At 41.5% G+C, this 22,511-nt stretch overlaps 1 protein-coding gene across 2 annotated transcripts in view; it reads left to right on the forward strand.

Moving 5' to 3' along the window:
• The first annotated feature begins 6,367 nt into the window (after positions 1-6,367).
• AKAP6 (A-kinase anchoring protein 6) overlaps positions 6,368-22,511 on the forward strand; it is a 502,115-nt gene continuing 485,971 nt past the window's right edge. For both annotated transcript variants that reach the window (XM_059710250.1, XM_059710259.1), the window contains exon 1: positions 6,368-6,547. The gene's annotated coding sequence lies outside the window, so the exon portion shown is untranslated. The remainder of the gene's footprint in view (positions 6,548-22,511) is intronic.

The following is a 22,511-nucleotide window of genomic DNA, read 5'->3' on the forward strand; positions in this document are numbered from 1 at the left end:
CTCCTTCTGCATGAGAGTCTGTCCTTTGGTTAACCTTGTAGATCTGTCCCCCTGGAAACCTGAAAATAATAAAATGTCAACAATGCAAGGCAACATTGCATAGGGTAAAACTTACCATTGGCTAATAAAAATGGCTACCTGGAAGTCGAGGAATTTTTCTGGTCTGGCCTTGACTCAGCTCTCCAAGAGGAGCTGTTTGCCCATTCTGCCCATGGGCCTGGCTCTAGGGGACCCCATAGAGATCTATCCATTTTATTCTCTGGGCACATCTGAAGTGGGTGATGAGGGGTAAGCCTTGTTGTTCTGGATTGAGATAACTATAAATCTTAAGAAGAAGCCATAATTTGGGCTTCTCTGAGTGCAGTCACTATTGTAACAGGGCATATCTTTTGTGGGGACTCTGGAAGCTATGCCTATGAAATTGTTACAAGATATTGGCTCCGTATGGAACAATGCTTTTAAGACTGTGCTCTTGAACTTGCTTAATGTGTTCTCATTGCTTTTGAGCTGTCACGTAGGGGGCAGATAGAGTAGCTCCTGGACACTGTGGATTGCTGCGGGACTGCTGCACAAGGTAGAGCTTGCTGTTGCCCTGCTGGCAGATGCTTTGAGCAGATGAGTGCCAAATGTTGGCTGTGACAGTCTAGTGTGTCTGAATGTTCAGCTGAGATTAAGAGGGCCCACTGGTGGTGTTGCAGACACATATGTAAAATGCAGCCTGAAACAAGGCTCAGATTCCTGATCTCATGAAGTGGCAGAGACTGGATAATTGTGCATTACACCTGTTGTTTTTTTCTTCCTCGGAACAAAGCTAGACTTCATTTCCCAGCCCCTTGAAATATTGGTGGCCATTTGACTGAGTTCTAACTGTGGGAAGTGGGTGGAAGTAGAGTACTTCTCAATCTGGCCCATAAAAACCTTCCCCTTGCCTTCTCTAATTGTTCAATGAATGCCAGCGACTCTAGGGCTCTAGAGCAGCGGTTCTCAACCTGTGGGTCGCGACCCCTTTGGCGGTTGAACGACCCTTTCACAGGGGTCACCTAAGACCATCCTGCATATCAGAGATTTACATTACGATTCATAACAGTAGCAACATTACAGTTATGAAGTAGCAACGAAAATAATTTTATGGTTGAGTCACAACATGAGGAACTGTATTTAAAGGGCCAGAAGGTTGAGAACCACTGCTCTAGAGGAAGATGAAACCTCAAGATAGAGTCCCTGAATGACCACATATAAGGTCACTTGCACTTGGGAACATCATTTAGACTTCTAGTGGACAGAAATACATAATTATAGTATTTAGTCAGGATAATTTGGAGGCTTACCTGTGAAATCAGCTAGTATTTCTCCAACAGTTGTTAACTAACAACAAACATTATTTAGACTTAGACATTTTCACATGGTATGCTAAGGGATGCAAGCCTGCCACATTTCCAGAAATGGCTTTCAGATTTTAAACTCCTAAAATATAAATGCAAGATCATATATATATATATATATATATATATATATATATATATATATACACACACACACACACACACACACACACATATATATACCACAAGCTGTTGATTTGGAAACAAAACTCATTTGCTGCTGAAATGTTAAGGATTTGGGTCACAACTCCTAATTGTAATTGGGAAAACATAATAACATCACCAAATTTCTGCCTTGCCAGTTCAGGATGCAGAGAAAGATTGGAGGCAGACTGGGTTGTACTGGCAATGTACACTTTTTCCTCTCTTCTAGCCTCCAGGCTGCATCAGGAGCTGGGGGAGGGGGAGAGGAGGGAGTGGTTCTAATACATTATTGTTTGCAGTCATGTTTCCCATACTGTTAGTCTACAGCCAATGGAACATTAGTCCATGAAAGAAAGGATTTTGTGATTAAAGAAATTAGGAAAGTACTGTATACTATATTTTACCCATGGGAGAGTCTCAATGCATATCAACATATCAGTCACTGAAAAAGTCTGTAATAAGGGAACCTATTTGTAAAATCGTCAGTTTATAACAAATAGTAATCCTATCTAATAAGGAGGGAATGTGCTAGTTGACTGCCCTGCCCTCAGAGATGGCGTCGCCCACAGCCACAAGGTGGCCGGCAGGGGAGCAGTTAGGCGTCGATCAGGCTGGCAGGCAAGTGGTTAGAGGGTGATCAGGCTGGCAGGCAGAAGCGCTTAGGGGCAATCAGGCAGGCAGGCAGGTGAGCAGTTGGAAGCCAGCAGTCCCGGATTGTGAGAGGGATGTCCGACTGCCGGTTTAGGCCTGATCCCACAGGGGTCCCAGATTGGAGAGGGTGCAGGCTGGGCTGAGGGACCCCCCCCCCACCCCCCCAGTGCATGAATTTTGTGTGCCGGGCCTCTAGTAAATAATATTATAAATTTATTGTATTATTATATTTTATTAAATATATTTTATAAATTATTACTATAATTTATAAATAGATAATTATCTGTAATAAACTACCCCAACATCTCAGCAGCTTAATACAGTACAGGTTTATTTTTCACTCATTGCAGTGTTCTGTGGTTCAGTGAGTAGTTGGGAGAGAATAGCTGTGCCTCATGTGGTCATTTAGGAACCCAGGCTCCATTCACAGCATGGGGCCATTATCTTCCAGGGCTTGAGTTCTCCACTAGATATATTTTTTTAAATTAATTCTCACCCGAGGATATGATTTTTAAAATTGACTTTTAAAGAGAGAGGAAGTAAAGAGAGAGGAAGGAGGAGAGAGAGAGAGAGAGAGAGAGAGAGAGAGAGAGATGAAAGACATTGATCAGTGGCCTCCCATATGTGCCCTGACCAGGGATCAAACCTTTTGGTGTACGGGGTGATACTCCAACCAACTGAGCCACCCAGCCAGGGCTCCATTAGATTTTTAAAAAAATATATATTTTATTGATTTTTTTTTTTACAGAGAGGAAGGGAGAGGGATAGAGAGTTAGAAACGTCGATGAGAGAGAAACATCAATCAGCTGCCTCCTGCACACTCCCTACTGGGGATGTGCCTGCAACCAAGGTACATGCCCTTGACCGGAATCGAACCTGGGACCTTGAGTCCACAGGCTGACACCCTATCCACTGAGCCAAACCGGTTAGGGCTCCATTAGATTTTTTTCATCCAACTAGCAGGGGAGGAAATATGGAGAAAGCACACATGTTCCTAACAACTTTTGGGGGTGTCACTATCCACTTTCAGTCACATTCCATTGGTGAGAACCGGTCCCAAGGTCCACTGAGAGATAAGGACACAGGGAATGTGCCTAGGAGAAAAAGGAGAACATGGATATTGGTGAGCAATCCCAGTAGCTGTCACAAGTTTCCTGCTGTCCCCCAAAGATCTTTTTGCTCCCTTCCCCCTTACAGCATACATATTCCTATGCCAGGGGAGCTTCTCGAAGTCCCATGTCAGCTCCACATTCAGCTGAAAGGCCAGGATTTGTTGGTGATGCAGAGTGGTCTCCATCAGAGGCCAAATGGGAGATGCAAGGGCTCTGAACCCCAGCGATTTTCTGAAGTCCTACTACAGGCATTTCCCGTTGGTTCAGTTCCAGACCACTGCAATAAAATGATTTTTTACATCATTTGTAAAACACATAACATCTGTGAAGCGCAATAAAGCAAGGTATACCTGCAGTCATTGAGGTCTGAATCTCTCTGCCTCAGTTCATTCATCTGCACGCGATTCTGCACATGATCCAGGAGAAACGTATTTGTTCATTGTTGCCATGGCCCTGGCCAGCGGTTCTCAATCTGTAGGTCGCGACCCCTTTTGGGGTCGAACGACCCTTTCACAGGGGTCGCCTAAATACATCCTGCATATCAGATATTTACATTATGATTCATAACAGTAGCAAAATTACAGTTATGAAGTAGCAACGAAAATAATTTTATGGTTGGAAGTCACCACAACGTGAGGAACTGTATTAAAGGGTCGCGGCATTAAGAAGGTTGAGAACCACTGGCCCTGGCCCTGGCCCTGTGCTCTGAGAAGATCGAGAAGATCCCCTGTTCATTCCCTGAACATATCTGAAGTGAGGGGCGAGGAGTAAGGCCTCCTTGGTAGCTGTGCAGACTTTGCAAGCCACTTCCTAACCATCTTATTTCAGAGTCCAGAATCTGGCTGGAGCTACAGGTGAGAGCTAAAGAACCTCCACTGATTGGGGTGAGTGGGTTACTAAGAACAATATTACAAGGTTTGACATTTCTATGATGTACTGGTTTTAAAATGCTTTTATATACATTATTGTATGCTCAAAACAACCTCATGAGGTAGGGATGTGAGGACAGGAAGGACAGTGAGAAAGACCACTGCAAAGTCCGCAGTGCATTACGATAGGCCCATTCACAAGGCAAGACAACACTTCATGACTTGCTTCTACTTTATGGGTCTCCTTTTTCACCCAATCTGGGCCATTCAGGCAGTTCAGGTTGTTAGAAGTCTGACCAGGCCTCACATTTGTTGAGTCATCCATCTCTTCCTACCAAATGACTTGCTTCGGCAAAGGAGGCTGAGAAGATTCCTCTCATTCGGAGAAGCCAAATCAAGTCTGGAACACCTGGTCCCACCCTGCTCTCTCCTCTCTACAGAACCATGGAACTTCAGCTCTGAAAAGGCTGATGATATTGTTCTGGACCCATGACTTTCACTCCATCGTCTCTAGAGGCTGAGTGTTCGTCAGAGGTGCCTTCAGGGTGGATAAGGTAGGGGTTGGGGTTGAGAAGGATTCATTATTCTTCGCTCATGGGTTCTTCTCCCCCCTCAATCAGGGCAGAACAAAAAGCCATTGAAAACCATGGCTAATAACTAAATCCATCATCTCTGCAGATGAAAAGCTGGAGGCGCAGAGAGGTTAATTGATTGGCTGGATGTCACACAGGTGCTCACCGGAGGAACTGGCATTAACACGTGGGTTTTCTGAATCCCAAACAAATGCTTTTTGCACTGGAGTGGCTCTTTGTTACTTCCCTGGGTGTGGCATGTGGTCTAAGATAGAGGGCAGGAGTCTGGGTCTGACCATGACTGAAAGCATGGGTGACTTGGGCAGGAAGCTTCACTTCTTGCTCTTGGTCCCCCAATTCCTCTTTAAGTGAAGCAGGAACAATCCTGGCTTCTCATCCAGGGCAGAGCTGCTCTGTGCGTGGCTGATGGTGCACCCTGCTAGGATCTTGGCACCTCTCATGCATTTTATCAGCCCCTATTTGACAGAGGCACTGCCTGAGTTCCTTCTGCCATTCCATTCCCCACCCCCCATGCAGTTGGCGACCAGAACAGTGCCATTTAAAAATCTCCAGTAGGAGGGAACAGCATAATCATCTCATTAGACTTTTGGCTTTTAGAATGTCATCCTTACCCAGATGTGAAGATGGAGTGGATGGAGGTCAGCTTGATTCTGTCTGTCCATGTTCTGAGAGTATTAAATATGCAAAAGATGGTTGATCTGTCCATGTCTCCTTTCCCCCTAGTTCTCACCACTTAAAATTTGTTTTTGCTCAGAACTGAAAAGGCGTGATTGCTTTAGATTTGCTTTTCTTTTACCAACTGGAGAAATATCTCACTGTGTCCTGTTTAAATGTGGCTTTTCACACAGTTCCAGCTTTTGTGGGGGAAGGGGCATGAGTAATTTCCTCCTGGGTGTCTTATTGCCCCAAAGAGAGGAAAACAGAGCCCCAATGTTTGGAATGTCAGTGATCTAGGAAGTTTCTAGCAGGTCTGCCGCTTGTTCTAACCATGAGGTTTGGTCCCAGAAAAGACACATCCATTTAGGCTGTAGTGGGAAGGGTTCTGCTGGCCAAGGAAAGGGGCCCTACAAGTTAAGGGTGGTGTGCTATATACCCCTGGATTCTAAACTCCTTTCACATGCCTATTTGATGCTAAGGGAGTGCTGGGGCTATTCTGCATGAGAAGGTCCTGTGGATTGGTGTCTAATTTACTTTACTATTAGAATCACTTTCTCAGCTGTTTATATTCTATTTTTAATTCTTTTACTTTTCTTTTGCTCCCTGCTGTGTGTGTGTATGGTTGTCTTTGGCAAATGAGCAAAAATTCTTTTGATAACTTCTAAAAAGGTATTGTAATGTTGTCCAGAGAAGAAAAAGTAATCAAATTGCCTAAGAGAGAAACACTGTCTATCTGAGTTTATATTTGCTCAGTACTAAATCTGTATTTCCCCTTATATTTTCTAAATGTATTACAACAAAGTAGGAGGTAATTTTTATTTTTTCCAAAGTGCCTTCAGGGAAATCCATTTTAAATCTATGGGTTTTAGTCCAATGAGGGATCCTCTTCCTTTGGTCTAAATTTTGCATATCGTCTGTTTCTTACAGGGCTTCCGTATTGTCTCAGGCGCCACTGGAAATGCAGCAAGGATTCCTGGCACATCCCAGTTGCCATAGCAACAGCAGCCTTTCCCATAATGAGCTGCATCATCTGAACTGATGTCACAGCATCATGCAGCAGGTCAAACAAGGCATCTCCTAGTATTGCAACCTACAGATGTGCTGTAAACATCAAAAGAAGACGGTGGGAGCAGGAGATGGTGAGCATTAAGTGTGTGGGCATTAATTGCATGGCTGTTTTGTTGGTTAGTCTGTGTCTGCTAAGGCGGAGATGGGGGGGATGTTGTCTGCTTAAAATGGACTAGGGAAAGGAGAGCTGTTTTGCCTAAATCTGTTTTTCAAGCTGCTGGGTTAATAAGACAAAGGCTGTAAGACTCCTAAAGGAATCAAAATACATAAAATTATTCTTGCTTCATCCCTGCCTGTTATTTTTAGTGTTCTGATGGAATTTTTAATAAATATATGATAATTTGGGGCAAAACCCCAAATAGGCTCTAAAATGAGCAGCTCATGGTCTTTCAATATTGTAAAGGTATATATTTCTTTTTTATGGGGCAGAGCTAATTGGTCCCCTATTTGCTCTTGTGATTTATGAAATATTTAGTGATTTGCAGTATGAAATTCCATATTTACCTCGGTTTGGTTTCAGTTTCTTCATGGCAAGGAATGACTGCTGAATAAGCATTTGACATAACCCTGCTGTGAAAGGGGAGCTCTCGCATGTTCAAGAGAGAATTTTATTAAAAACATGAGGACCCCAAACAAATAAAATTACTAGAGCCTTTTGATTGATCTGCTGATCCTTCAGCTCATGTCCTTCATAGTTAGTGGGAGGACTGCCACGATGTTTTCCATCAGTAGCTGGTCTCTAAAATAGCTGGAATTGTTTGCAGGCTGACTTGTTACAAGTCTCCTCTCTGCGGCAGTTGCAACGAAGGGTAACCCTGAGGAGAGCCCCTGGAAGTGGCCGTGGCGCTACTCTTGTTTAACTTTATCCAGAATCTGGTAAGATGCAAAAACAGCAGGCTCCTCAGCGATTGTGGTGAATACAGATCTCCGGCTCCGTTATATCCTCAACTCAATTCTCAAACTCCAGATAAGCATGCCTCGTCTTCATTTCAACTCCTCGCTCTCTCTCTTTGGGCATCTTCATTGTATTCTTTCCCCCCTAAAAAACGTGGTCTGACAGTGTCAGATAAGGAGCAGTCTGTTGCCTTTTGTTTTGGGAAATGAAATTGATTTCCCTGGTGCAGCTGATTGCTACGAAGGGAGAGAAAGGAGGAGGCACATGTCAGTTCAATTGATCAATATGTCCACTTGGAATCAGGGAGTGGTCTTTTGGCTCAGTGCTGTGAGTTGATAGTTTTTATTTGAAAAGTCTCACAGGAAAGAATAGCAACCCTGAGTTCCTCCTCTTTTAGGCTGCTTGCTGAGCCTGAAAGAGATGTATCATAGGAAGCAGGAAGGGCAATAACTCTAGCCAGCTTGGAGTGATAAAAAATATATATTTTATTTATTTATTAATTTTGCCTAGAGTCAAGTGTATTGGTCCCATTAGGCACTAGCTGGAATGAAAGAGCTCAGATTTTAATTAGTTTGTTTATACCCATCACACACATGCTACTCTCGGTCCTTTAAGCTTATGTGGCTGACATGCAGCTGCTGGGATGGGAGAGGTCAGATCAGCCTGGCTTTATGGCAAGCACTTAGGAGCATGGATTGTTCACTGCCTGCTTTTTTTGTCATGTAATGTGAACAGAAAGCTCTGCTGGGACTGCTGGGTGTGAACACAGCTAAGGCAGAAGCTCTAAGGTGACAGGGAGGAGTGCTAGATGGTGATGGGGGAAGGGAAAGTGTGTTTGGTGACTGGATTATGAGTCTGGAGAGAATCACTCAGTGCCCATTAAAATTAGTTTAAAGTATTACTTCCAAGGAAAAGCAGTGGAGAAAGACTTGTTTGGGAACATGGATTGCTAGGAGTAAACATGACCAAAAGCAGCATTTTAATGAGGTTTTTATTTGCTTAATTTTTATTTCTTTTGTCTAACAGTGCTCTCAGCTGCTTCATCATGGGTGATTTGTACAATTACTGGAAGTCTCAAAGCCAGATTCCTTAAGGGCAGTGTTAGAAAAAGTGGAGTCATGCTTTGAGAGTAGAGAAGGCGCTGGTGGGTGTGGGCTGCCGCAGTTATCTGTGGAATATGCTTCTAACTCAGAGGCGCCTGCAATCTCCCCCTGCCCCAGCAAATGCTGAAAAGGCAGTTACCGTTCCCCAACTTTATGCTTTTTGTGTTCTTTTTGCTCCCGGAGAACAAAGCCCTGGTAATCGGAGCTGTCATCTTGGTGTTAGTTTCTTCGCAGAGAGCCACAGCCTTGCTGCTCTTTGATTAGCTGGTGTGTCTTAATTACTGGCTTAGGCTATTTCAGTTGCCTTAGTTTTATTTTTAATGTATCCCCAAGGGGTGGATGGGACAAGTGGGTATGGGGGAAGGGAGAGATTGCTGTATGGCTGCATTGAGTGGCGTTTCACCGGAACTTCCTAGAATTTAAAGAATTTTGTTTCACACTGATGAGTGAAAGGTCAGCATGACCATATTGACTATGTGGCCACAATTAAGATGATGGAAACCTCACAAGGAGCTAACCACCTCCTTGCTTTTGGTCATGACTTTTTAGTTTTACTTTTTTTTTTTTTTTTACTGAATTATACAGTTACAGAGAAGTTACTTCTTTATAGTTAACTAGGCCATGGTGGGAATCTAAAAATAATAATTATAAGAACCACAGCTTTCCTTTATTCATTTCTTATTATGTATCAGACACTGGACTAAGCATTGCATGTATCTTATCTAATTCTTAAATGGCATCATGAGGTAGAGAGTTAACCATGTTACTTTATAGGATTAGGTACTATTATTCACATTTCTTAGCCAGGTTAACAGAGTTGGCTAAGGGCACATAGTTAAACATTTATTGGTCCAGGATTTCAAACCAATGTGATTTGACTAGGGCATCCTCATGCTTACCCAGTCATCTTGGTTTTATAACATCTTAAGTGTGTACACTATGCAGATCAATCATCTTTACTCTACCACACTCACCCCACTCCTTCTCAGTCTAATTGGAAAATCAGATTTCACATGTAGAATGAAATCCCATTTACAACAGTAAGATCAGTTTTACTGCAGGGATGAGCTTGACTCTTGGTCATATCCTAATTTGATCCCAGAGATTTAAATAACGCAGAATTGATGCTCAGATTTTTTGCCACTACCCTTGCTTGACATATTTTTCTAGCAGAACTTGCATATGGGAAAAGCTACACAAATGAGCGTGGGCATAATAGAGTTGCACTAAAAGCAGGTCTTACCTGAGTCAGTAATGATTCAAATTTGTTTCACCTGTCTACCTGTTTTATCAACTTCAGGCGTCATGACATTTGCATTCCTTGGCAACACTAGGCAAGGACAGAAGAGAAAACTTATCTCACAGCCAGGAAGGTGTACTCTGAACCCACCTCTTGGGTCAAGAAGATAAGAGAGTTATTTTGCTGAGTGTATCAGTGGCTAAATCCAGACGCTGCCTATCTCTGACAAAATACAAGAATGACAGTCTTGTGTAACATCCTGGAAGCCTTGTGTTTAAGCAGAGCTGATACCGTCATCTGTGCATCATCTTGCCCATCCCCAGCTACCCACGCCCAGCATCATTATTGGGCTCTAAGGGGTGTTCTTTGTTTGACTGTGGGGCTAATGCACGCACTGATGGCATATTGATATTGATTCCAGTGTGGTGAATACTTAGAAATAGTATTCCACAGAGCTCAGTCGCCTTTTCTAGGTTCTGGGAAGAAGTTCACCTTTGTCCTAGCCTGCTCCAAGGAGGCCCCAGCTCTTGTCTGCATGAGCTACAGGAATGAGAAGCTGATCAGAAAGCAACAGAGTTATGAAGTGCAGTGACTATGGGAATTAGGTTCCAATTAGGGAGTAAAAAAGCAAGTGGACGTTAAGGAAGTTGGTTGTCCTGCTACATGTCTCATTTCCTTCTCTTTCCAACCCTAGAATTAGTGAATAATAACTTGTTTTGATCCTATAGATTCAATTCAGTTCCTGAAGTATTTATTACTATGTTCCAGGAGTAACAGCGAATAAGGCTGATGTAAATCTCTTCCCCCACCACATTCTAGAGGGGGAGACAAAAATAAACAGCTATATTTGTAGTGGAATAATTTATTCTCTCTGATACTGTAATATTATTTCTATTTACTTCTATGTGCTAATAAATAAACCCATTATCTCTGCACATATCTCTGCAGATGCATATATGGCCCATATATCCTGGTAAAATCACAGCATTAACTAATAGTTTTTTTTAAAAAAAAATGTTTTTATTGATTTTTTTAAAGTGAGAGGAAGGGAGAGGATAGAAAAATAGAAACATCCATGAGAGAGAAACATCATCGATCAGTTGCCTCTTGCACGCCCCCTACTGGGCATTGAGCCTGCAAACCAAGCATGCAACCTAACTAGGAATTGAACTGTGACCTCCTGGTTCCTGGATGGATGCTCAACTGCTGAGCCACACCAGCTGGGCCAGCTTTGTGTTTTTTTCCTGATTGTGTTTGGATTAGAATATTTCTGGGTGTGGACAAAGCCAATATGGCATTAGCATTTTGTTGGCATAAGCTATCCTAAACACTATAACTGTAATCAACTGTAAAAAAGTACATGTCTATTTCAGTTGACATAAGTAAATATGAAAGTTTGTGACAGATTAGTTAAAGAGATATTTTTTATTTTTATAAAAGATATTTCTCAGCTTTAAAAACTGTTTGTCCAGGTGGTTGTTACAGAATAGTCATAGAGGTATAACGTACAGCATAGGGAATATAGTCAATAATATTGTAATAACTATGCATGGCATTGAATGAGTGCAGGATTTATATGGGTGATCACTATAATCACTGGAGTGTATACCTGGAGCCAATATAATGATGTATGTCAACTGTAATTGGAAATAAAAATGATTAAAACAAAACAAAACAGCAAAACAAAAAAACTATTTGTCCAGACAGCCCTATAAAACTAAAGTTCTAGCCAGCATGCCAGTGAGGGTATGTGCCACATTGGGGTAAGTGTACCAGTCACCTCCCGCCATGAGCAGCCTGTCCATTCACCCTGGTGTGCCTTACAAATATCACTTTAAATGGGAAGCATTTCTCTACATTATCATATTAACGAATGTATTGAAAACTATCATTGTACTTTCATGAAACTTTTCAGGTGCTCATTCACTCGTGTACAGGGTATGTTTGACTTGTGACAGTCACTTACAGATTGACTATTCCTCTTTTATGGCAATTGCACACACCCAACTCTATAAATGGGATGTGGGTGGGAAGGCTTTTCAGGGGAATATAACTTTTCATAGGACAATATGCTACAGACTTTTTAGGTATTTTGAATTAATAAGGTAGATTTCTTCCCCTGGTTGGTTTTAAGACTTGCAGTGGACAAATGAGAGACTTCGTTTCCTTTGTGAGCCACCCGCCATGTTTTATTCTGTTCTTCCGAACTCATGCTCCAAACTCCTCCCGTCATCTTGCAGCTGCTTTGAGTCACAGGGGAAATGAGGAGGGAATGTGGAACCTCTAGAACAGGCTCATGAGCTGAACCTGGCCTGCAGCTTGTTTTGTGTGGCTCCTGGACAGGCTTCTTAGGGCCCTGTGCGTAGCAGGATGCACACTTGGTTTAATGCTTCTTGAAATTCTTAATAATTTTTGAGCCCGGAATTCTGCATTTTCATTTTACACTGGATCCATGTAGCTAGTCCCATATGATACTTTTGATATAAAAATAAATGACACAAACAAATCTGAGTTTTAGGCTTATCCTTAAGATTAGATGATGTGGCTCACTTGGCAAGACTTGACTGCCTTAAATGGAGCAGTATTCTCCCAATCTTAGTGGTCTCCACAACCTCATTCATTTATCCCACTGCTGCTGCTTGGGTCCTGGAACAATTCTAATAGAAATTGTGGCGCTTAAAAAACTAAAGGACCATTGTCAAAACAATCCAGAGCAAAGGCCCCGTGCCTGGTAATTTAGAGGCACCCATGGCAATCAGCGCCACGCACAGTAATTCAATGGCACTTCTTTTATAGGCAGTGGGGGACATACTACATTACACTTGAAGATATTTGGTAAGTCAGGCTTATTTGTCACCACCATTGCTTTCAGGGGAGAAATTAAATCTTCTTTGCAAAGCAAGCTAATTAACCATCCTGATGGTTCATTGTTTATATTATTTCTCCTGCCCTTTGTTTTACTACTTGATTACTTTTATCACCTTCTTTGTTTAACTCTCATTTAAATTACACAACATTTTTATGCAGGCTGGCTGGGTATTTTTGCCTTTTTAGTATTATCCTTTTATTTTATTCCCTTTCCTGGAGCCTGGGGGCCTATAATTGGAGGTTATAATATTACAGGAGGAGTTCACATTTTTTTTTAATTAAAAAGGGAATTACAGTCAATATTTATAATGAACCCTCTCCAGTAGGGCAGTTCTAGCCATGCTGATGTTGGTAAGTCCAGATCTGCCGTTACTGCTTATACTAATGAGAAGCTGGAGACAGACTCCTGGACCTTATAGTAGTGAAGCATTCTCACCCATCATGTCACAATGAGAAGTGGCTATATTAATTTACAGATGTGCAGAAAATTGTTAGAGAATTAATATGAATGACTGCACTTGCCATACAGGAAAAAGGACATTTTTAAAAATATATATATTTTTATTGATTTCAGAGATGGAAGGGAGAGGGAGAGAGAGAGATAGAAACATCAATGATGAAAGAGAATCATTGACCAGCCACCTCCTGCATGCCCCCCACTGGGGACCGGGCTCACAACCCAGGCATGTGTTCTTGACCGGAATTGAACCCAGGATGCTTCAGTTCACAGGGCAATGCTCTATCCACTGAGCCAAACCAGCCAGGGCAAAAGGACATTTTTTGGGGGGGCGGGGAGGGGTTGAATGTAAACAAGGACCTAAAAAAACTAAAAGGGTCTCTTGTTATCTCTTAGAAGGCAGGTGGAATAGAACTCACAGGGTACTCTGTACCCTGAAATAATCCTAATGGCCACCATATTCACCATTGTATAAGCTGTAGAACCAGCTGTTTCAGATAACTACACCAGTAGTCAACAGTCAACAAATGTGTGAAATGTCTACCATGTCCAAGATCATGTGCTGAAGGAACATACACTTTCAAATTAGGATGACCAAAGAAAGGTATGCACATGTATGTTACTTGGACAGCTTGTCACAGATTTAACACCAGGTTGCTTGGGATCCACTGTGGAAGGACCTGATTAGCTTTTCCCTTGTTCTGCAGGCATCGAGGTGGAGCTCCAGGCACATTCAGGGCTACCCTCTCGTCTTCTGTTATTTTCATTCAGTTGCTTGATTTAAATGTTTTTTTTCTTTAATAACTCATTACTTTTTCTGGCCCACTCAAAATTATTGCCCTCTCCCACCTCAGCTTTTTCAATTCATAGTGCTCATTGCTTCTACCCCACCAGTCTCCATCACTGTCACCTGGGATAGCTCTGAACCCAGCATCACCCTTCCCATCAGCAGTCCCCCTGGCCTCCTTCTCTCCTGCCACTGTTAATTCCCATTACATCAGCATAAACATAGCCCATCCAAAACCAAATAACTGCAGCTTGTAAGTAATCGGTTCACATTTAGCTTTTAATAGTTAATTCAAATTTTACACTGTATTTAAACTGTTTGTTGTTTTTGTGTGAATTAAAAGGGACTGACTCTTTAAAACTCAAATTTGCCACTCTTGTAAGTAGTCTGTGTGGAACATCAACTAGAAATAACTAAAACAGCAGCCTTATTGCTAGGAGACTATATGTAGACATGAAAATAGGTGTGCAAATGTAGTTTTATAATAATTTGTCCTTTTGTGTTATTACATTGCATTTTCAATTAAAAATAAATAAAAATGAGGGGAAGGGGTGTTGGAAAGTGGGCAGCACGCAAGGTACCCGAGAGATGCACATTTCTTCAGCTTTGGCTAGGAGTGGCATGCAGCTTCTAGAACACTATCAGGAAATACCTGTCTCAGAAAAGCAGCTGCGTGAAGAGAAAGAACAGTTCTGGAAATAAAGGTAAAAATAAAAACAACCACAAAAGCAGGCATGATTGCTTAGAGAACTAATCATCAAAGTGGTGAATTAAGGTATTATTGTTTTCACTAATTTAGTAATAAATAATTTGTAACATGATTTTCAAACATTTGAATTTTGACTAACCAAACTGAAAAGGTGTTTAGGTTTAGGGCATCAGGAGAGGGAGTGAGTAAGAAGGGAAACATGGCCATTGCTCTCCCGGGACCACCTCTCTTGCCACTAATCTCCTGCAGAGAGAATATCAGTCAATAAACATATATATGTGTAAATTGCTGGATTTTTGGATTCAAAAATCTAAAATAGAAACTTATGATTTGGGGCAAGCTATTGTAAAAAACAAAACAAAACAACAAAACAACAACACTTCAGGTTTGGTAATGTGACCTTTCCATCGCCATTTGAGGTTCTACAGTATCTTTGAAAAGGATCATTTGTTTTTATTTCCAGCTGGTAGACAGTGCTCATTTTGCTCACCTTTATAGACAATTAACCTAATAATATAAACCAGAGCAAAGAACAAAAAGAAAAACCCTCTAAGAAGTTAAAAATAATATGGAGAAATATGTCTCTTCTTCAGCTGGCTATGTTGCCTTTTCCTTGGTCCTCTGCCTCTTAGCCCAGTAGGTGGGTTTTGGAGTTAGGTGCATTTACCTTTGAATCTTTGCTCTAACAGAAAATTATTAGATTGGTGACCTTGAGTTTCTTAAAGTGTCATTTTCCCCATGTATAAAATGGGGAAAATATTCATTTTACAGGATGAAATGAAGTATTTTTACATAAAGTTATTTGCACAAAGGTAGTATTTGATAAATACAAGTTATCATTTCACTACTCAGAAGTAGTGAGATAAAATTATTACTCCCCCCCAAAGAAATGTAATTTTTCCTCAACTCCAATCCCAAAACCAAGAAAATAATTTTTAGAGCTTTTGTTAATGGCAAGAAAACCCCTTTAATAAATTTTAAATGCTTATGCTGTGTTAGTCACATATATTATATTACTTAATTTCATTTCCTTGCTTAATTTTTCTCCATAACACTTATAACCATCTGCAAACTACACAATTCACTTATGTATTGTTTGTCACCCTGAAGTATAAAGCATGTTACATGAAGGCAGAGATTTTAGTCTATTTTATTCATTGATGTTTCCTTAGCTCTTAGAATAGTGCCAGGCACATGGTAGGTGCTCATAGATATTTGTTCCAAGAGTGAATGAATTCACATAGCCCTGTGAGGAAGGAAGCATGATTGCATTCCATATGTAGAAAATGAATTCTCTTTTGCAGTGATGCTTTCCAAGATTCTAAACACCCTTGAATGATTCTTGCTATTTCATATAGCATGCCCAGAAACTCTTGTGGCTGATGGTTAAAGCATCATGCACCGCCCAATTTTTCTACATTCTTCCACTGAAAGTAGGGATGTTGCCTCGGCAGTTCTGATGGGCTCCTCTTCTCTACGAGGTTTCTATGACCTGGGGTTTCACAGGTCATTTGAAAAATACATTGGTTCTTCTAGCTGTCTCTTTCTTTGCATTTCTTTGGTGTAGTTGAGTCTCCTTCAGGAACAATTATTTATTCTCCTTTAAATCATGAATCTTAGCTGTAAATCTCAGATTGATTGATGAATTGGTGGATTTTTGAAAGAATCGTCAAGAAAAGCACCAGATAGGGAGAATGATATGTTATAACAGTCAACCATTCTTGCTATTAAAATGCTCTAATGAGAAATAAAGCAAAGCACAGGCACACACAATACAGTTGTTTGGCCAGAAGAACATACAGCCTCACAAGTGAAGGAAATAATTAAGAAAGCTGATCTAAAAGTAGGATGCAGTCAAAATGGTTTGATTTTCAAGAAAAAATTTCATACCTGCTCACTGAGAAATACTCAATTCAAAAGCAAGACGTATTTTAAATGTCATACTTTTGAACTATTTTTCAGTGAGCAGGTGTGAGATATTTTTCCTTGAAATTCAAACCATTTTGACAGTATCCTATTTTTAGAATGCCTTCCTCTTTAAAAGGGTATAACAATATCCAACAATTTCTCATGGCAGGCCCTTACACCCAATATCCAAAAGCAATTAGAAAAACATCCTGGGAGAAGGCAGTGTTCTGGTTATACCATAATAATAACAGGCTGAATAAAAAAAGTAATGCTGTTAAAATTAAAAACTCATAGTGTTTTTACTTTATGGTTATGAAACATACTTAATACATTTACTTTGAGCAACTTCATCATACTACAAGATAAAAATTATGCCTCATGAAAATTTTCTTACACCTGCAATGCATCCCATGGCTGTTATAATACACAAGGACATTATTGTGTTTAAATAGCATGTTATTCTGATATTTTAAAGAACTCTGAACTGGAAGTAAGGAACCTGAATTTTAGTATCTGCTGTCATGATCTTCCTGAACTTTAATTTCTTTCACAATAAAACAAGAAGGTTAAATTGAAATGATTTTTTGTTTCCTTTTAGCTCTAGTATTTTGTGGCTCACTTATAAGGATCTCTGTATTTCTCTGAACTCTCTGACTGGAGTACAGCCTTATCTTCAATCCCATCCTTCAGGGTAGAGACTGGGTGTCATCCTCAGCCTTCTAGTCCATCTCTCCCCTCACCCAAGTCCTGCTGAGCCACCAAGTCCTGTAGAGTTTCTAACTCTCTGGGATTTGGTGAAAATGTGCTTAGAATCACCCCAAATAATTTTTTGTTGTGTAATATAGATCCAGGGCATGCTCTTCACCTCCGGGCTTCCCCTTTTCTAAACCATAGACCTGATATTATTAGAGATTTTCTCACGGCAGGCCCTTACATCCTCACGACCTTTCTAGCTGTGCTCTGAACCTTTTCGAGCTCTGTTCAAGCCTGTGTCCAGGGCAACGTCAGGTATCCAGTGTGGCTGGTGTACTGTGGTGAGGAGGGGAGAAAATGCGGGGTGAGCACTGAACTGGGGGCTGTAACGAACAAGAGATGTGTTATCCTAGATGAAAAGAGTTTGTTATTTTTTTCACTTTGAAGTAAAAGTTTATCTGATCAGAGGGTTCCAAAGTTGCTATATAAAGTTACTACATCCTGACTCAAGAGGATTACATACTGCTGATTTCAGCACCAGAATGTATTTCTTTTTTGTAGGCATGATTCTCATTTGTCTTTTGAATTAATTCCAATGGACAGGAGCCAGTTTTAACTCTGTGGCCCACAACAGTGGCATTGTTCACAGTAATGTTCACAAGAGAGCAACGCAGCAGCCTTTTTTTCTCCTTGAAGGAGTAAGACGACGGGTTCCCATGAAGAAGGCAGGTGGTATGTTTTTGAGCTGGGCTTGGGGTCCACTAGATCTTCTGAGTTCAAATCCCAGTCGCACACCAGCTCTATGCCTAGGGAAAGCTGCCTCACCTTTCTGGGCGCTGCTTTTCTTCACCGTACCTGCCCTGCTAAGCGTTGTGTAGTTTAGACACAATGTGTGTAAAGCACCTAGCACAGCTCCTGGGATACAGGAAATGAATTCTCAGGAGTGGTCAGTGGAGGCTGGGGCTATTCATCATGTAAAAGGAGGACTACCTGGGGCCAGCTTCACTGCCTGGCCTTGTTGTAGGAGAATTTCTGTTCCACTCCCAGACCTGTGGGATTTCAGTGGTCACTTTAGTTTGTACCAGCATCTTGTCCAACAATGTGATTGTTCCCTAAATTGGACAGGAACAGTCACATCACACGATCAACATCTATACTAATAAAAGCCTAGGTGGTCCTTGTGCCCTCGCGTGTGATGTTGTCACAAGATGGTCACAACAAAGATGGCCACCACAAGATAGGTGCGTGCATGGAGGTGATCAGGCCGGCAGGGGAGGGCAGTTGGGGGCGATCAGGCTAGCAGGGGAGGGCAGTTGGGGGTGATTGGGCCGGCAGGGGAGCGGTTAGGGGGTGATCAGGCTGGCAGGCAGAAGCGGTTAGGGGCAATCAGGCAGGCAGGCAGGCGAATGGTTAGGAGCCAGCGGTCCCGGATTGTGAGAGGGATGTCCGACTGCCGGTTTAGGCCTGATCCATCCCCTGAGGGGTCCCAGATTGGAGATGGTTCAGGCCGGGCTGAGGGACCCCCCCCCACACACACACACAAATTTTGTGCACCGGGCCTCTAGTTTATATATAATATTTTATCTTTCTTAAGCTTCTTTTCTAATTTGGGGAAAAGTTTCCATAGAAAATTATTTTGAGCTCAGTGAATAATAACTTACTGTCAAAACTCATAATCTTGTAAAGGGGAATTCCACATTTTAAAATGTGCATTTACTTCTTTAAACAGATTTAATTCACATGATGTGATGAACACCCAGGAATTAAAATGCTCTATACAGTTAACTTCATATTTTCCCCACAGGTGTTGAATATGTAAGCAGACACAGGGGTTATGCATCCATGCTCAGGGGACAAAATTGTCTAGAGGGGTTTTCCCAGTACAGGTAAAGTTTTGCCTTGGAAATGATTATGTGATTTAGCAATGAAAGGTTACTATTCCTTACTCTGTCAGCTGTGGTGTAGTCTGGTGCCTCTCAGCTTGAATCGCCTTCCTCACTGAGCTCCAGACATGTCTAAGCACATCTACTGAACATCTGCCCTGTGTCTGTGATGAGTTGATGGTCTGCCCCATCAATGGCACCAGAATCAGAAGACATTTCTGGAGAGAACTCATCCTAAGAGAGGCGGAGTGATTCTGAGCCCAGTATGCTGTGGATCACAAGGAGGCATTCTCTCTTGGTCATTCCCTGGAGTCAGGACCGAGTCCTATAAAAGGAAGGGGCCAGTGGACTGTACATGTGAGCTCCTCCACTAAGGAATCTGTACCTCATTTGAGCACAAGAGCACTGCTTTAGCAGCCTTCAGCAGAGTGTATTGTACAAGAGGGAGAAAGGCATGTTTCCCTCTATCCACAGGTGTGGTAATCAGAGGTTTCCAAATTCCTTTTTTTTAAAATGTTTTTACTGATATTTAGAGAGGAAGAGAAAAGGATAAAGAGATAGAAACATTGATGAGATGAAAGAGAAACATCATTGATTGGTTGCCTCCTGCATGCCCCCTACTTGGGATCGAGCCTGTAATCCGGGCATGTGCCCTGACCAGAATCAAACCAGTGACCTTTTGGTTCCTGGGTCGACACTGGTCAGGACCAAATTCTCCTGATTGGTATCCTAATCTGTTAAAAAATGTCTAAATTCTCTCTTGTATTAATATATTATATATTTTATTAAACATACACAAAAGTAAAAATTAAAAAGGATAAAACAAAAATTAAACAGAAACTCAAATATTTACCTCACACTCTCCAGGGTTTGCCTGACATCTCCCATGGAGTGAGTCCCAACCCTGCAGACCACTGCTCTAGAGCATGAGTGGGAGGTGCCTGCTGGTAGCAGGAAATAGCAGCTCTTCCTGGCAAATGCTGTAGTGAGTGTGGGCAGCTCTTCCTGCCTACACTGTCATGAGTGTGTGCACACATGAGACCCATGCTGAAACTTCATGAAATTCTACCGAGGGCCCTCTTTTAGGTAGCTGACTTTGGTGAGGTAGGTAATAGAGGAGAAAAGGTTAAGAAACAGAAAACTATAATATATTACCAATAATGTCACTTCATTTGTACTTCCAGAGTGGTGAGCCCTGAGAAAACTTGGGTAATACAAATAAAAAAATATTTCTGAGATAGTATGTTTGTACTGGACTCTAGAGTTTACCATTGGCTCTTGTGTGTAACCCCTTAACAACTCTATAGGGTATAAAAATTGAGAATTCCTCTAAGCCAATTTCTTTTTTTTTTTTAAATATATTTTATTGATTTTTTACAGAGAGGAAGGGAGAGAGATAGACAGTTAGAAACATCGATGAGAGAGAAACGTCGATCAGCTGCCTCCTGCACATCCCCTACCAGGGATGTGTCCGCAACCCAGGTACATGCCCTTGACCGGAATCGAACCTGGGACCTTTCAGTCCGCAGGCCGACGCTCTATCCACTGAGCCAAACCGGTTCCGACCTCTAAGCCAATTTCATCACACCCAGTTCTCAGGTTCTTTTTGATGTCATACTAGCCACCCAGGAAGTTTGAGATGATGACATTTCTGTCATCCACAAGCTGCTCTTCCACAAACTGATTATCAAGTTGTAATAAAAGCAAGCCTCAGACCAACATTTACCATACATTGAGATATTTATTAGACTAACATTCATTAGTAAAGTTGGCACAACATATTTCATACAATCTGTAGGTTTGATAGAGGCTCAGCTCTATTTCATTTTAGGTGCTCCAACTATATATTGAGTAAAAGTTTTGCTGGAGGTAGGATTCCGCATCATTTAGTAAGCATTATGCAATTAGGAATTCTTCTACGTCAGTGATCGCAGACCAGGACATAGTAGGGATCAAGCTTTAGATATCATTACTAAGGAGTACATCTCCTCTGAGGATTCTTATCCTTTCTTCTTGAAAGTGTTTCTATAATTTTTTTTAGCTAACTCACATGCTGTGAATACCTTTAATATCTCCAAGGAAAATCCATTCCTAACTTTAAGCTTGCTAAGTGGTATGGTAAAGCAATGGTTATTGATAAAGTAAGAGTGAGGACATCTCATTTCTGATATAATACTGGCTGGCACGTACCTCCCCACCCCCACTGGACTGTATATCACTTTAGCTGACTATGTCTAGAAATGGAGTTTAAATTAATTGTAATACATATCACAGATTAAAGTATTTTAAAGTAAATTACAGATCTTGCAATATTGCATTACCATTTTATGTTAAAATTTATGATCTGTGATTTGCAAAGTGTATTAGTTGGTGAGGAATGAATAAAATATGAACCTAGGCATAAATGACTCTCAATCCCATGCTTCCTTTGTAAAACCAATGCACCTGGTTATATGAACTTCTGGTCCTGGCCTCCAGGTTTGAATCCCTCTGCCCATTGACCACCTTTTAATAAAGTCTAAAGTTTAGTTAATAAGAATATTTCGATGTTATAAAGTAAAGAATCTGCTTATTCTGCTGACTTGGGCCCTCCTGTACCTCTTCCTGAGGAGAGGAAAGACAGTCCCCATCAGAATTATGAGACTTTTCTTAAATACTCAAAAGGTGGCTTTGATTACTTTGTTCCTTATAACTTTTTTTCCTTAAGGAAATTGGGATTGTATTCCAGGGCCTGGGGGATATTTTTGTAAAGCCACATGACCCCTGAAGGGCCATCAGTAAAGGCCAGGGACTGTTCTGGACAGTGAGATAGAGATGAAGGTCTATGCAGGTGAAGGATCTAGAGGAGAGAGCTGGGTGGGATCATGCTGGGAGCAAAAGCAAAAAAGTTCAAGGTGGGCTAGACCAGAAATATGTTATACAGGTGCCAGGAGATTTTAGAAGTTGCAGCCCATAGTAGGGATCAACTGGCTTTGCCCAGATGAATGCAGGACTGGGACAAAGGAAGAATAACCAAAAATAAAATCAGTACATTATGAAACACCAAGAGCAAAATGCAGTTATTCAAAAACAAATACAAACCCAGAGTGTTTGGTAAGAAGAATGTGGATACTGAGAAATGCAGAAGAGTTTTGTCAGATTGGGGAACTTCTCTCCCTGTCATCTCTTAGCATTCCTCCTGTAGTGCTTTTTATTTTTTAATTCATCACTCGAGGATATGTTTTTATTGAGAGAGAGAGAGAGATGAGAGCTACATCAATCAGTTGCCTTCTGTAACTTGGGTATGTGCCCTGACCAGGAATTGAAATCATGACCTTTCAGTGCTGGTGCTCCAACCCACTGACAGCACTGCCCAGGGCCTCCTGCAGCACTTTTACCCTGTACCCTCAACAGTGCTCCTCACCCAACATCTCTGTAGGGCTCAAGTAATGCCCTGAAAGGTGTGAATGGCCCTATACCTCGTACTCATTCCTGTTCTGGTGTCCTGAGCCT

The sequence above is a fragment of the Myotis daubentonii genome, chromosome 1 (genome assembly GCF_963259705.1).
Source record: "Myotis daubentonii chromosome 1, mMyoDau2.1, whole genome shotgun sequence".
Taxonomy (NCBI): Eukaryota; Metazoa; Chordata; class Mammalia; order Chiroptera; family Vespertilionidae; genus Myotis; species Myotis daubentonii.